This window comes from Danio rerio, chromosome 7, assembly GCF_052040795.2.
Source record: "Danio rerio strain M-AB ecotype USA chromosome 7, GRCz13ab, whole genome shotgun sequence".
Classification (NCBI taxonomy): Eukaryota; Metazoa; Chordata; class Actinopteri; order Cypriniformes; family Danionidae; genus Danio; species Danio rerio.
Window position 1 is genome coordinate 61,494,093 of NC_141027.1, and position 16,775 is coordinate 61,510,867.

At 35.1% G+C, this 16,775-nt stretch overlaps 1 long non-coding RNA gene across 1 annotated transcript; it reads right to left on the reverse strand.

The window, feature by feature from the left end:
• Positions 1–12,367: 12,367 nt before the first annotated feature.
• LOC148679683 (uncharacterized) lies at positions 12,368–16,049 on the reverse strand. Its single transcript, XR_015944717.1, has 3 exons — positions 15,395–16,049; positions 14,757–15,208; positions 12,368–13,454 (listed from the first exon to the last, which is right to left on the reverse strand). It is a non-coding gene; the product is annotated as an uncharacterized LOC148679683 (long non-coding RNA).
• Positions 16,050–16,775: the final 726 nt, after the last annotated feature.

The following is a 16,775-nucleotide window of genomic DNA, read 5'->3' on the forward strand; positions in this document are numbered from 1 at the left end:
CTCTCTGCTGGCTGAGATAAGCTCATTTTCAACGTCCAATTCAGAAAATGATAAAAACAGATCCAGCCCTAACATGGATCATTCTTTTTTGTTTTAGACAACATTTCATGCACTGTTAAACATGTTAAAGCAAGTTGCAAGTGAAAATCTATGTCTCTGACTGAGTTTGCATTACTGTGATTTGACCTCTCTGCTGGCTGAGATAAGCTCATTTTCAACGTCCAATTCAGAATGTAATAAAACCAGATCCAGCTATAAAATGCATCATTCTTTTTTGTTTTAGACAACATTTCATGCACTGTTAAACATGTTAAAGCAAGTTGCAAGTGAAAATCTATGTCTCTGACTGAGTTTGCATTACTGTGATTTGACCTCTCTGCTGGCTGAGATAAGCTCATTTTCAACGTCCAATTCAGAAAGTGATAAAACCAGATCCAGCTATAAAATGCATCATTCTTTTTTGTTTTAGACAACATTTCATGCACTGTTAAACATGTTAAAGCAAGTTGCAAGAGAAAACATATGTCTCTGACTGAGTTTGCATTACTGTGATTTGACCTCTCTGCTGGCTGAGATAAGCTCATTTTCAACGTCCAATTCAGAATGTAATAAAACCAGATCCAGCCATAAAATGCATCATTCTTTTTTGTTTTAGACAACATTTCATGCACTGTTAAACATGTTAAAGCAAGTTACAAGAGAAAACATATGTCTCTGACTGAGTTTGCATTACTGTGATTTGACCTCTCTGCTGGCTGAGATAAGCTCATTTTCAACGTCCAATTCAGAATGTAATAAAACCAGATCCAGCTATAAAATGCATCATTCTTTTTTGTTTTAGACAACATTTCATGCACTGTTAAACATGTTAAAGCAAGTTGCAAGTGAAAATCTATGTCTCTGACTGAGTTTGCATTACTGTGATATGACCTCTCTGCTGGCTGAGATAAGCTCATTTTCAACGTCCAATTCAGAAAGTGATAAAACCAGATCCAGCTATAAAATGCATCATTCTTTTTTGTTTTAGACAACTTTTCATGCACTGTTAAACATGTTAAAGCAAGTTGCCAGTGAAAATCTATGTCTCTGACTGAGTTTGCATTACTGTGATTTGACCTCTCTGCTGGCTGAGATAAGCTCATTTTCAACGTCCAATTTAGAATGTAATAAAACCAGATCCAGCTATAAAATGCATCATTCTTTTTTGTTTTAGACAACATTTCATGCACTGTTAAACATGTTAAAGCAAGTTGCAAGTGAAAATCTATGTCTCTGACTGAGTTTGCATTACTGTGATTTGACCTCTCTGCTGGCTGAGATAAGCTCATTTTCAACGTCCAATTCAGAAAGTGATAAAACCAGATCCAGCTATAAAATGCATCATTCTTTTTTGTTTTAGACAACATTTCATGCACTGTTAAACATGTTAAAGCAAGTTGCAAGAGAAAACATATGTCTCTGACTGAGTTTGCATTACTGTGATTTGACCTCTCTGCTGGCTGAGATAAGCTCATTTTCAACGTCCAATTCAGAATGTAATAAAACCAGATCCAGCCATAAAATGCATCATTCTTTTTTGTTTTAGACAACATTTCATGCACTGTTAAACATGTTAAAGCAAGTTGCAAGTGAAAATATATGTCTCTGACCGAGTTTGCATTACTGTGATTTGACCTCTCTGCTGGCTGAGATAAGCTCATTTTCAACGTCCAATTCAGAAAGTGATAAAAACAGATCCAGCCATAAAATGCATCATTCTTTTTTGTTTTAGACAACATTTCATGCACTGTTAAACATGTTAAAGCAAGTTGCAAGTGAAAATCTATGTCTCTGACTGAGTTTGCATTACTGTGATTTGACCTCTCTGCTGGCTGAGATAAGCTCATTTTCAACGTCCAATTCAGAATGTGATAAAAACAGATCCAGCCATAAAATGCATCATTCTTTTTTGTTTTAGACAACATTTCATGCACTGTTAAACATGTTAAAGCAAGTTGTAAGTGAAAATCTATGTCTCTGACTGAGTTTGCATTACTGTGATTTGACCTCTCTGCTGGCTGAGATAAGCTCATTTTCAACGTCCATTTCAGAAAATGATAAAAACAGATCCAGCTATAAAATGCATCATTCTTTTTTGTTTTAGACAACATTTCATGCACTGTTAAACATGTTAAAGCAAGTTGCAAGTGAAAATCTATGTCTCTGACTGAGTTTGCATTACTGTGATTTGACCTCTCTGCTGGCTGAGATAAGCTCATTTTCAACGTCCAATTCAGAATGTAATAAAACCAGATCCAGCTATAAAATGCATCATTCTTTTTTGTTTTAGACAACATTTCATGCACTGTTAAACATGTTAAAGCAAGTTGCAAGTGAAAATCTATGTCTCTGACTGAGTTTGCATTACTGTGATTTGACCTCTCTGCTGGCTGAGATAAGCTCATTTTCAACGTCCAATTCAGAATGTAATAAAACCAGATCCAGCTATAAAATGCATCATTCTTTTTTGTTTTAGACAACATTTCATGCACTGTTAAACATGTTAAAGCAAGTTGCAAGTGAAAATCTATGTCTCTGACTGAGTTTGCATTACTGTGATTTGACCTCTCTGCTGGCTGAGATAAGCTCGTTTTCAACGTCCAATTCAGAAAGTGATAAAAATAGATCCGGACATAAAATGCATCATTCTTTTTTGTTTTAGACAACATTTCATGCACTGTTAAACATGTTAAAGCAAGTTACAAGAGAAAACATATGTCTCTGACTGAGTTTGCATTACTGTGATTTGACCTCTCTGCTGGCTGAGATAAGCTCATTTTCAACGTCCAATTCAGAATGTAATAAAACCAGATCCAGCTATAAAATGCATCATTCTTTTTTGTTTTAGACAACATTTCATGCACTGTTAAACATGTTAAAGCAAGTTGCAAGTGAAAATCTATGTCTCTGACTGAGTTTGCATTACTGTGATTTGACCTCTCTGCTGGCTGAGATAAGCTCATTTTCAACGTCCAATTCAGAAAGTGATAAAAGCAGATCCAGCTATAAAATGCATCATTCTTTTTTGTTTTAGACAACTTTTCATGCACTGTTAAACATGTTAAAGCAAGTTGCCAGTGAAAATCTATGTCTCTGACTGAGTTTGCATTACTGTGATTTGACCTCTCTGCTGGCTGAGATAAGCTCATTTTCAACGTCCAATTCAGAAAGTGATAAAAATAGATCCGGACATAAAATGCATCATTCTTTTTTGTTTTAGACAACATTTCATGCACTGTTAAACATGTTAAAGCAAGTTGCAAGAGAAAACATATGTCTCTGACTGACTTTGCATTACTGTGATTTGACCTCTCTGCTGGCTGAGATAAGCTCATTTTCAACGTCCATTTCAGAAAATGATAAAAACAGATCCAGCTATAAAATGCATCATTCTTTTTTGTTTTAGACAACATTTCATGCACTGTTAAACATGTTAAAGCAAGTTGCAAGTGAAAATCTATGTCCCTGACTGAGTTTGCATTACTGTGATTTGACCTCTCTGCTGGCTGAGATAAGCTCATTTTCAACGTCCATTTCAGAAAATGATAAAAACAGATCCAGCTATAAAATGCATCCTTCTTTTTTGTTTTAGACAACATTTCATGCACTGTTAAACATGTTAAAGCAAGTTGCAAGTGAAAATCTATGTCTCTGACTGAGTTTGCATTACTGTGATTTGACCTCTCTGCTGGCTGAGATAAGCTCATTTTCAACGTCCAATTCAGAATGTAATAAAACCAGATCCAGCTATAAAATGCATCATTCTTTTTTGTTTTAGACAACATTTCATGCACTGTTAAACATGTTAAAGCAAGTTGCAAGTGAAAATCTATGTCTCTGACTGAGTTTGCATTACTGTGATTTGACCTCTCTGCTGGCTGAGATAAGCTCATTTTCAACGTCCAATTCAGAATGTAATAAAACCAGATCCAGCTATAAAATGCATCATTCTTTTTTGTTTTAGACAACATTTCATGCACTGTTAAACATGTTAAAGCAAGTTGCAAGTGAAAATCTATGTCTCTGACTGAGTTTGCATTACTGTGATTTGACCTCTCTGCTGGCTGAGATAAGCTCGTTTTCAACGTCCAATTCAGAAAGTGATAAAAACAGATCCGGACATAAAATGCATCATTCTTTTTTGTTTTAGACAACATTTCATGCACTGTTAAACATGTTAAAGCAAGTTACAAGAGAAAACATATGTCTCTGACTGAGTTTGCATTACTGTGATTTGACCTCTCTGCTGGCTGAGATAAGCTCATTTTCAACGTCCAATTCAGAATGTAATAAAACCAGATCCAGCTATAAAATGCATCATTCTTTTTTGTTTTAGACAACATTTCATGCACTGTTAAACATGTTAAAGCAAGTTGCAAGTGAAAATCTATGTCTCTGACTGAGTTTGCATTACTGTGATTTGACCTCTCTGCTGGCTGAGATAAGCTCATTTTCAACGTCCAATTCAGAAAGTGATAAAAGCAGATCCAGCTATAAAATGCATCATTCTTTTTTGTTTTAGACAACTTTTCATGCACTGTTAAACATGTTAAAGCAAGTTGCCAGTGAAAATCTATGTCTCTGACTGAGTTTGCATTACTGTGATTTGACCTCTCTGCTGGCTGAGATAAGCTCATTTTCAACGTCCAATTCAGAAAGTGATAAAAATAGATCCGGACATAAAATGCATCATTCTTTTTTGTTTTAGACAACATTTCATGCACTGTTAAACATGTTAAAGCAAGTTGCAAGAGAAAACATATGTCTCTGACTGACTTTGCATTACTGTGATTTGACCTCTCTGCTGGCTGAGATAAGCTCATTTTCAACGTCCAATTCAGAATGTAATAAAACCAGATCCAGCCATAAAATGCATAATTCTTTTTTGTTTTAAACAACATTTCATGCACTGTTAAACATGTTAAAGCAAGTTGCAAGTGAAAATATATGTCTCTGACTGAGTTTGCATTACTGTGATTTGACCTCTCTGCTGGCTGAGATAAGCTCATTTTCAACGTCCAATTCAGAATGTAATAAAACCAGATCCAGCTATAAAATGCATCATTCTTTTTTGTTTTAGACAACATTTCATGCACTGTTAAACATGTTAAAGCAAGTTGCAAGTGAAAATCTATGTCTCTGACTGAGTTTGCATTACTGTGATTTGACCTCTCTGCTGGCTGAGATAAGCTCATTTTCAACGTCCAATTCAGAATGTAATAAAACCAGATCCAGCTATAAAATGCATCATTCTTTTTTGTTTTAGACAACATTTCATGCACTGTTAAACATGTTAAAGCAAGTTGCAAGTGAAAATCTATGTCTCTGACTGAGTTTGCATTACTGTGATTTGACCTCTCTGCTGGCTGAGATAAGCTCATTTTCAACGTCCAATTCAGAATGTAATAAAACCAGATCCAGCCATAAAATGCATAATTCTTTTTTGTTTTAGACAACATTTCATGCACTGTTAAACATGTTAAAGCAAGTTGCAAGTGAAAATCTATGTCTCTGACTGAGTTTGCATTACTGTGATTTGACCTCTCTGCTGGCTGAGATAAGCTCATTTTCAACGTCCAATTCAGAATGTAATAAAACCAGATCCAGCTATAAAATGCATCATTCTTTTTTGTTTTAGACAACATTTCATGCACTGTTAAACATGTTAAAGCAAGTTGCAAGTGAAAATATATGTCTCTGACTGAGTTTGCATTACTGTGATTTGACCTCTCTGCTGGCTGAGATAAGCTCATTTTCAACGTCCAATTCAGAAAATGATAAAAACAGATCCAGCCTTAACATGGATCATTCTTTTTTGTTTTAGACAACATTTCATGCACTGTTAAACATGTTAAAGCAAGTTGCAAGTGAAAATCTATGTCTCTGACTGAGTTTGCATTACTGTGATTTGACCTCTCTGCTGGCTGAGATAAGCTCATTTTCAACGTCCAATTCAGAATGTAATAAAACCAGATCCAGCTATAAAATGCATTATTCTTTTTTGTTTTAGACAACATTTCATGCATTGTTAAACATGTTAAAGCAAGTTGCAAGAGAAAACATATGTCTCTGACTGAGTTTGCATTACTGTGATTTGACCTCTCTGCTGGCTGAGATAAGCTCATTTTCAATGTCCAATTCAGAATGTAATAAAACCAGATCCAGCTATAAAATGCATCATTCTTTTTTGTTTTAGACAACATTTCATGCACTGTTAAACATGTTAAAGCAAGTTGCAAGTGAAAATCTATGTCTCTGACTGAGTTTGCATTACTGTGATTTGACCTCTCTGCTGGCTGAGATAAGCTCATTTTCAACGTCCAATTCAGAAAGTGATAAAAATAGATCCGGACATAAAATGCATCATTCTTTTTTGTTTTAGACAACATTTCATGCACTGTTAAACATGTTAAAGCAAGTTGCAAGAGAAAACATATGTCTCTGACTGAGTTTGCATTACTGTGATTTGACCTCTCTGCTGGCTGAGATAAGCTCATTTTCAACGTCCAATTCAGAATGTAATAAAACCAGATCCAGCCATAAAATGCATCATTCTTTTTTGTTTTAGACAACATTTCATGCACTGTTAAACATGTTAAAGCAAGTTGCAAGTGAAAATATATGTCTCTGACTGAGTTTGCATTACTGTGATTTGACCTCTCTGCTGGCTGAGATAAGCTCATTTTCAACGTCCAATTCAGAAAGTGATAAAAATAGATCCGGACATAAAATGCATCATTCTTTTTTGTTTTAGACAACATTTCATGCACTGTTAAACATGTTAAAGCAAGTTACAAGAGAAAACATATGTCTCTGACTGAGTTTGCATTACTGTGATTTGACCTCTCTGCTGGCTGAGATAAGCTCATTTTCAACGTCCAATTCAGAATGTAATAAAACCAGATCCAGCTATAAAATGCATCATTCTTTTTTGTTTTAGACAACATTTCATGCACTGTTAAACATGTTAAAGCAAGTTGCAAGTGAAAATCTATGTCTCTGACTGAGTTTGCATTACTGTGATTTGACCTCTCTGCTGGCTGAGATAAGCTCATTTTCAACGTCCAATTCAGAAAGTGATAAAACCAGATCCAGCTATAAAATGCATCATTCTTTTTTGTTTTAGACAACTTTTCATGCACTGTTAAACATGTTAAAGCAAGTTGCAAGAAAAAACATATGTCTCTGACTGAGTTTGCATTACTGTGATTTGACCTCTCTGCTGGCTGAGATAAGCTCATTTTCAACGTCCAATTCAGAATGTAATAAAACCAGATCCAGCCATAAAATGCATCATTCTTTTTTGTTTTAGACAACATTTCATGCACTGTTAAACATGTTAAAGCAAGTTGCAAGTGAAAATATATGTCTCTGACTGAGTTTGCATTACTGTGATTTGACGTCTCTGCTGGCTGAGATAAGCTCATTTTCAACGTCCAATTCAGAAAGTGATAAAAACAGATCCAGCCATAAAATGCATCATTCTTTTTTGTTTTAGACAACATTTCATGCACTGTTAAACATGTTAAAGCAAGTTGCAAGTGAAAACATATGTCTCTGACTGAGTTTGCATTACTGTGATTTGACCTCTCTGCTGGCTGAGATAAGCTCATTTTCAACGTCCAATTCAGAATGTAATAAAACCAGATCCAGCTATAAAATGCATCATTCTTTTTTGTTTTAGACAACATTTCATGCACTGTTAAACATGTTAAAGCAAGTTGCAAGTGAAAATCTATGTCTCTGACTGAGTTTGCATTACTGTGATTTGACCTCTCTGCTGGCTGAGATAAGCTCATTTTCAACGTCCAATTCAGAAAGTGATAAAACCAGATCCAGCTATAAAATGCATCATTCTTTTTTGTTTTAGACAACTTTTCATGCACTGTTAAACATGTTAAAGCAAGTTGCCAGTGAAAATCTATGTCTCTGACTGAGTTTGCATTACTGTGATTTGACCTCTCTGCTGGCTGAGATAAGCTCATTTTCAACGTCCAATTCAGAATGTAATAAAACCAGATCCAGCCATAAAATGCATCATTCTTTTTTGTTTTAGACAACATTTCATGCACTGTTAAACATGTTAAAGCTAGTTGCAAGTGAAAATATATGTCTCTGACTGAGTTTGCATTACTGTGATTTGACCTCTCTGCTGGCTGAGATAAGCTCATTTTCAACGTCCAATTCAGAAAGTGATAAAAACAGATCCAGCCATAAAATGCATCATTCTTTTTTGTTTTAGACAACATTTCATGCACTGTTAAACATGTTAAAGCAAGTTGCAAGTGAAAATCTATGTCTCTGACTGAGTTTGCATTACTGTGATTTGACCTCTCTGCTGGCTGAGATAAGCTCATCTTCAACGTCCATTTCAGAAAGTGATAAAACCAGATCCAGCTATAAAATGCATCATTCTTTTTTGTTTTAGACAACTTTTCATGCACTGTTAAACATGTTAAAGCAAGTTGCCAGTGAAAATCTATGTCTCTGACTGAGTTTGCATTACTGTGATTTGACCTCTCTGCTGGCTGAGATAAGCTCATTTTCAACGTCCAATTCAGAAAGTGATAAAAATAGATCCGGACATAAAATGCATCATTCTTTTTTGTTTTAGACAACATTTCATGCACTGTTAAACATGTTAAAGCAAGTTACAAGAGAAAACATATGTCTCTGACTGAGTTTGCATTACTGTGATTTGACCTCTCTGCTGGCTGAGATAAGCTCATTTTCAACGTCCAATTCAGAATGTAATAAAACCAGATCCAGCTATAAAATGCATCATTCTTTTTTGTTTTAGACAACATTTCATGCACTGTTAAACATGTTAAAGCAAGTTGCAAGTGAAAATCTATGTCTCTGACTGAGTTTGCATTACTGTGATTTGACCTCTCTGCTGGCTGAGATAAGCTCATTTTCAACGTCCAATTCAGAAAGTGATAAAACCAGATCCAGCTATAAAATGCATCATTCTTTTTTGTTTTAGACAACTTTTCATGCACTGTTAAACATGTTAAAGCAAGTTGCCAGTGAAAATCTATGTCTCTGACTGAGTTTGCATTACTGTGATTTGACCTCTCTGCTGGCTGAGATAAGCTCATTTTCAACGTCCAATTCAGAAAGTGATAAAAATAGATCCGGACATAAAATGCATCATTCTTTTTTGTTTTAGACAACATTTCATGCACTGTTAAACATGTTAAAGCAAGTTGCAAGAGAAAACATATGTCTCTGACTGAGTTTGCATTACTGTGATTTGACCTCTCTGCTGGCTGAGATAAGCTCATTTTCAACGTCCAATTCAGAATGTAATAAAACCAGATCCAGCTATAAAATGCATCATTCTTTTTTGTTTTAGACAACATTTCATGCACTGTTAAACATGTTAAAGCAAGTTGCAAGTGAAAATATATGTCTCTGACTGAGTTTGCATTACTGTGATTTGACCTCTCTGCTGGCTGAGATAAGCTCATTTTCAACGTCCAATTCAGAAAGTGATAAAAACAGATCCAGCCATAAAATGCATCATTCTTTTTTGTTTTAGACAACATTTCATGCACTGTTAAACATGTTAAAGCAAGTTGCAAGTGAAAATCTATGTCTCTGACTGAGTTTGCATTACTGTGATTTGACCTCTCTGCTGGCTGAGATAAGCTCATTTTCAACGTCCAATTCAGAATGTAATAAAACCAGATCCAGCCATAAAATGCATCATTCTTTTTTGTTTTAGACAACATTTTATGCACTGTTAAACATGTTAAAGCAAGTTGCAAGTGAAAATATATGTCTCTGACTGAGTTTGCATTACTGTGATTTGACCTCTCTGCTGGCTGAGATAAGCTCATTTTCAACGTCCAATTTAGAATGTAATAAAACCAGATCCAGACATAAAATGCATCATTCTTTTTTGTTTTAGACAACATTTCATGCACTGTTAAACATGTTAAAGCAAGTTGCAAGTGAAAATCTATGTCTCTGACTGAGTTTGCATTACTGTGATTTGACCTCTCTGCTGGCTGAGATAAGCTCATTTTCAACGTCCAATTCAGAATGTAATAAAACCAGATCCAGCTATAAAATGCATCATTCTTTTTTGTTTTAGACAACATTTCATGCACTGTTAAACATGTTAAAGCAAGTTGCAAGTGAAAATATATGTCTCTGACTGAGTTTGCATTACTGTGATTTGACCTCTCTGCTGGCTGAGATAAGCTCATTTTCAACGTCCAATTCAGAATGTAATAAAACCAGATCCAGCTATAAAATGCATCATTCTTTTTTGTTTTAGACAACATTTCATGCACTGTTAAACATGTTAAAACAAGTTGCAAGTGAAAATCTATGTCTCTGACTGAGTTTGCATTACTGTGATTTGACCTCTCTGCTGGCTGAGATAAGCTCATTTTCAACGTCCATTTCAAAAAGTGATAAAAACAGATCCAGCCATAATATGGATCATTCTTTTTTGTTTTAGACAACATTTCATGCACTGTTAAATATGTTAAAGCAAGTTGCAAGTGAAAATCTATGTCTCTGACTGAGTTTGCATTACTGTGATTTGACCTCTCTGCTGGCTGAGATAAGCTCATTTTCAACGTCCAATTCAGAATGTAATAAAACCAGATCCAGCTATAAAATGCATTTCTTTTTTGTTTTAGACAACATTTCATGCACTGTTAAACATGTTAAAGCAAGTTGCAAGTGAAAATCTATGTCTCTGACTGAGTTTGCATTACTGTGATTTGACCTCTCTGCTGGCTGAGATAAGCTCATTTTCAACGTCCAATTCAGAATGTAATAAAACCAGATCCAGCTATAAAATGCATCATTCTTTTTTGTTTTAGACAACATTTCATGCACTGTTAAACATGTTAAAGCAAGTTGCAAGAGAAAACATATGTCTCTGACTGAGTTTGCATTACTGTGATTTGACCTCTCTGCTGGCTGAGATAAGCTCATTTTCAACGTCCAATTCAGAATGTAATAAAACCAGATCCAGCCATAAAATGCATCATTCTTTTTTGTTTTAGACAACATTTCATGCACTGTTAAACATGTTAAAGCAAGTTGCAAGTGAAAATATATGTCTCTGACTGAGTTTGCATTACTGTGATTTGACCTCTCTGCTGGCTGAGATAAGCTCATTTTCAACGTCCAATTCAGAATGTAATAAAACCAGATCCAGCTACAAAATGCATCATTCTTTTCTGTTTTAGACAACATTTCATGCACTGTTAAACATGTTAAAGCAAGTTGCAAGTGAAAATCTATGTCCCTGACTGAGTTTGCATGACTGTGATTTGACCTCTCTGCTGGCTGAGATAAGCTCATTTTCAACGTCCATTTCAGAAAATGATAAAAACAGATCCAGCCATAACATGGATCATTCTTTTTTGTTTTAGACAACATTTCATGCACTGTTAAACATGTTAAAGCAAGTTGCAAGTGAAAATCTATGTCTCTGACTGAGTTTGCATTACTGTCATTTGACCTCTCTGCTGGCTGAGATAAGCTCATTTTCAACGTCCAATTCAGAATGTAATAAAACCAGATCCAGCTATAAAATGCATCATTCTTTTTTGTTTTAGACAACATTTCATGCACTGTTAAACATGTTAAAGCAAGTTGCAAGTGAAAATCTATGTCTCTGACTGAGTTTGCATTACTGTGATTTGACCTCTCTGCTGGCTGAGATAATCTCATTTTCAACGTCCAATTCAGAATGTAATAAAACCAGATCCAGACATAAAATGCATCATTCTTTTTTGTTTTAGACAACATTTCATGCACTGTTAAACATGTTAAAGCAAGTTGCAAGTGAAAATCTATGTCTCTGACTGAGTTTGCATTACTGTGATTTGACCTCTCTGCTGGCTGAGATAAGCTCATTTTCAACGTCCAATTTAGAATGTAATAAAACCAGATCCAGCTATAAAATGCATCATTCTTTTTTGTGTTAGACAACATTTCATGCACTGTTAAACATGTTAAAACAAGTTGCAAGTGAAAATCTATGTCTCTGACTGAGTTTGCATTACTGTGATTTGACCTCTCTGCTGGCTGAGATAAGCTCATTTTCAACGTCCATTTCAAAAAGTGATAAAAACAGATCCAGCCATAATATGGATCATTCTTTTTTGTTTTAGACAACATTTCATGCACTGTTAAATATGTTAAAGCAAGTTGCAAGTGAAAATCTATGTCTCTGACTGAGTTTGCATTACTGTGATTTGACCTCTCTGCTGGCTGAGATAAGCTCATTTTCAACGTCCAATTCAGAATGTAATAAAACCAGATCCAGCTATAAAATGCATTTCTTTTTTGTTTTAGACAACATTTCATACACTGTTAAACATGTTAAAGCAAGTTGCAAGAGAAAACATATGTCCCTGACTGAGTTTGCATTACTGTGATTTGACCTCTTTGCTGGCTGAGATAAGCTCATTTTCAACGTCCAATTCAGAAAGTGATAAAAATAGATCCGGACATAAAATGCATCATTCTTTTTTGTTTTAGACAACATTTCATGCACTGTTAAACATGTTAAAGCAAGTTGCAAGAGAAAATCTATGTCTCTGACTGAGTTTGCATTACTGTGATTTGACCTCTCTGCTGGCTGAGATAAGCTCATTTTCAACGTCCAATTCAGAAAGTGATAAAAATAGATCCGGACATAAAATGCATCATTCTTTTTTGTTTTAGACAACATTTCATGCACTGTTAAACATGTTAAAGCAAGTTGCAAGAGAAAACATATGTCTCTGACTGAGTTTGCATTACTGTGATTTGACCTCTCTGCTGGCTGAGATAAGCTCATTTTCAACGTCCAATTCAGAATGTAATAAAACCAGATCCAGCCATAAAATGCATCATTCTTTTTTGTTTTAGACAACATTTCATGCACTGTTAAACATGTTAAAGCAAGTTGCAAGTGAAAATCTATGTCTCTGACTGAGTTTGCATTACTGTGATTTGACCTCTCTGCTGGCTGAGATAAGCTCATTTTCAACGTCCAATTCAGAAAGTGATAAAAATAGATCCGGACATAAAATGCATCATTCTTTTTTGTTTTAGACAACATTTCATGCACTGTTAAACATGTTAAAGCAAGTTACAAGAGAAAACATATGTCTCTGACTGAGTTTGCATTACTGTGATTTGACCTCTCTGCTGGCTGAGATAAGCTCATTTTCAACGTCCAATTCAGAATGTAATAAAACCAGATCCAGCTATAAAATGCATCATTCTTTTTTGTTTTAGACAACATTTCATGCACTGTTAAACATGTTAAAGCAAGTTGCAAGTGAAAATCTATGTCTCTGACTGAGTTTGCATTACTGTGATTTGACCTCTCTGCTGGCTGAGATAAGCTCATTTTCAACGTCCAATTCAGAATGTAATAAAACCAGATCCAGCTACAAAATGCATCATTCTTTTCTGTTTTAGACAACATTTCATGCACTGTTAAACATGTTAAAGCAAGTTGCAAGTGAAAATCTATGTCCCTGACTGAGTTTGCATGACTGTGATTTGACCTCTCTGCTGGCTGAGATAAGCTCATTTTCAACGTCCATTTCAGAAAATGATAAAAACAGATCCAGCCATAACATGGATCATTCTTTTTTGTTTTAGACAACATTTCATGCACTGTTAAACATGTTAAAGCAAGTTGCAAGTGAAAATCTATGTCTCTGACTGAGTTTGCATTACTGTCATTTGACCTCTCTGCTGGCTGAGATAAGCTCATTTTCAACGTCCAATTCAGAATGTAATAAAACCAGATCCAGCTATAAAATGCATCATTCTTTTTTGTTTTAGACAACATTTCATGCACTGTTAAACATGTTAAAGCAAGTTGCAAGTGAAAATCTATGTCTCTGACTGAGTTTGCATTACTGTGATTTGACCTCTCTGCTGGCTGAGATAATCTCATTTTCAACGTCCAATTCAGAATGTAATAAAACCAGATCCAGACATAAAATGCATCATTCTTTTTTGTTTTAGACAACATTTCATGCACTGTTAAACATGTTAAAGCAAGTTGCAAGTGAAAATCTATGTCTCTGACTGAGTTTGCATTACTGTGATTTGACCTCTCTGCTGGCTGAGATAAGCTCATTTTCAACGTCCAATTTAGAATGTAATAAAACCAGATCCAGCTATAAAATGCATCATTCTTTTTTGTGTTAGACAACATTTCATGCACTGTTAAACATGTTAAAACAAGTTGCAAGTGAAAATCTATGTCTCTGACTGAGTTTGCATTACTGTGATTTGACCTCTCTGCTGGCTGAGATAAGCTCATTTTCAACGTCCATTTCAAAAAGTGATAAAAACAGATCCAGCCATAATATGGATCATTCTTTTTTGTTTTAGACAACATTTCATGCACTGTTAAATATGTTAAAGCAAGTTGCAAGTGAAAATCTATGTCTCTGACTGAGTTTGCATTACTGTCATTTGACCTCTCTGCTGGCTGAGATAAGCTCATTTTCAACGTCCAATTCAGAATGTAATAAAACCAGATCCAGCTATAAAATGCATTTCTTTTTTGTTTTAGACAACATTTCATGCACTGTTAAACATGTTAAAGCAAGTTGCAAGAGAAAACATATGTCCCTGACTGAGTTTGCATTACTGTGATTTGACCTCTTTGCTGGCTGAGATAAGCTCATTTTCAACGTCCAATTCAGAAAGTGATAAAAATAGATCCGGACATAAAATGCATCATTCTTTTTTGTTTTAGACAACATTTCATGCACTGTTAAACATGTTAAAGCAAGTTGCAAGAGAAAATCTATGTCTCTGACTGAGTTTGCATTACTGTGATTTGACCTCTCTGCTGGCTGAGATAAGCTCATTTTCAACGTCCAATTCAGAAAGTGATAAAAATAGATCCGGACATAAAATGCATCATTCTTTTTTGTTTTAGACAACATTTCATGCACTGTTAAACATGTTAAAGCAAGTTGCAAGAGAAAACATATGTCTCTGACTGAGTTTGCATTACTGTGATTTGACCTCTCTGCTGGCTGAGATAAGCTCATTTTCAACGTCCAATTCAGAATGTAATAAAACCAGATCCAGCCATAAAATGCATCATTCTTTTTTGTTTTAGACAACATTTCATGCACTGTTAAACATGTTAAAGCAAGTTGCAAGTGAAAATCTATGTCTCTGACTGAGTTTGCATTACTGTGATTTGACCTCTCTGCTGGCTGAGATAAGCTCATTTTCAACGTCCAATTCAGAAAGTGATAAAAATAGATCCGGACATAAAATGCATCATTCTTTTTTGTTTTAGACAACATTTCATGCACTGTTAAACATGTTAAAGCAAGTTACAAGAGAAAACATATGTCTCTGACTGAGTTTGCATTACTGTGATTTGACCTCTCTGCTGGCTGAGATAAGCTCATTTTCAACGTCCAATTCAGAATGTAATAAAACCAGATCCAGCTATAAAATGCATCATTCTTTTTTGTTTTAGACAACATTTCATGCACTGTTAAACATGTTAAAGCAAGTTGCAAGTGAAAATCTATGTCTCTGACTGAGTTTGCATTACTGTGATTTGACCTCTCTGCTGGCTGAGATAAGCTCATTTTCAACGTCCAATTCAGAAAGTGATAAAACCAGATCCAGCTATAAAATGCATCATTCTTTTTTGTTTTAGACAACTTTTCATGCACTGTTAAACATGTTAAAGCAAGTTGCCAGTGAAAATCTATGTCTCTGACTGAGTTTGCATTACTGTGATTTGACCTCTCTGCTGGCTGAGATAAGCTCATTTTCAACGTCCAATTCAGAAAGTGATAAAAATAGATCCGGACATAAAATGCATCATTCTTTTTTGTTTTAGACAACATTTCATGCACTGTTAAACATGTTAAAGCAAGTTGCAAGAGAAAACATATGTCTCTGACTGAGTTTGCATTACTGTGATTTGACCTCTCTGCTGGCTGAGATAAGCTCATTTTCAACGTCCAATTCAGAATGTAATAAAACCAGATCCAGCCATAAAATGCATCATTCTTTTTTGTTTTAGACAACATTTCATGCACTGTTAAACATGTTAAAGCAAGTTGCAAGTGAAAATATATGTCTCTGACTGAGTTTGCATTACTGTGATTTGACCGTTCTGCTGGCTGAGATAAGCTCATTTTCAACGTCCAATTCAGAAAGTGATAAAAACAGATCCAGCTATAAAATGCATCATTCTTTTTTGTTTTAGACAACATTTCATGCACTGTTAAACATGTTAAAGCAAGTTGCAAGTGAAAATCTATGTCTCTGACTGAGTTTGCATTACTGTGATTTGACCTCTCTGCTGGCTGAGATAAGCTCATTTTCAACGTCCAATTCAGAAAGTGATAAAACCAGATCCAGCTATAAAATGCATCATTCTTTTTTGTTTTAGACAACTTTTCATGCACTGTTAAACATGTTAAAGCAAGTTGCCAGTGAAAATCTATGTCTCTGACTGAGTTTGCATTACTGTGATTTGACCTCTCTGCTGGCTGAGATAAGCTCATTTTCAACGTCCAATTCAGAAAGTGATAAAAATAGATCCGGACATAAAATGCATCATTCTTTTTTGTTTTAGACAACATTTCATGCACTGTTAAACATGTTAAAGCAAGTTGCAAGAGAAAACATATGTCTCTGACTGAGTTTGCATTACTGTGATTTGACCTCTCTGCTGGCTGAGATAAGCTCATTTTCAACGTCCAATT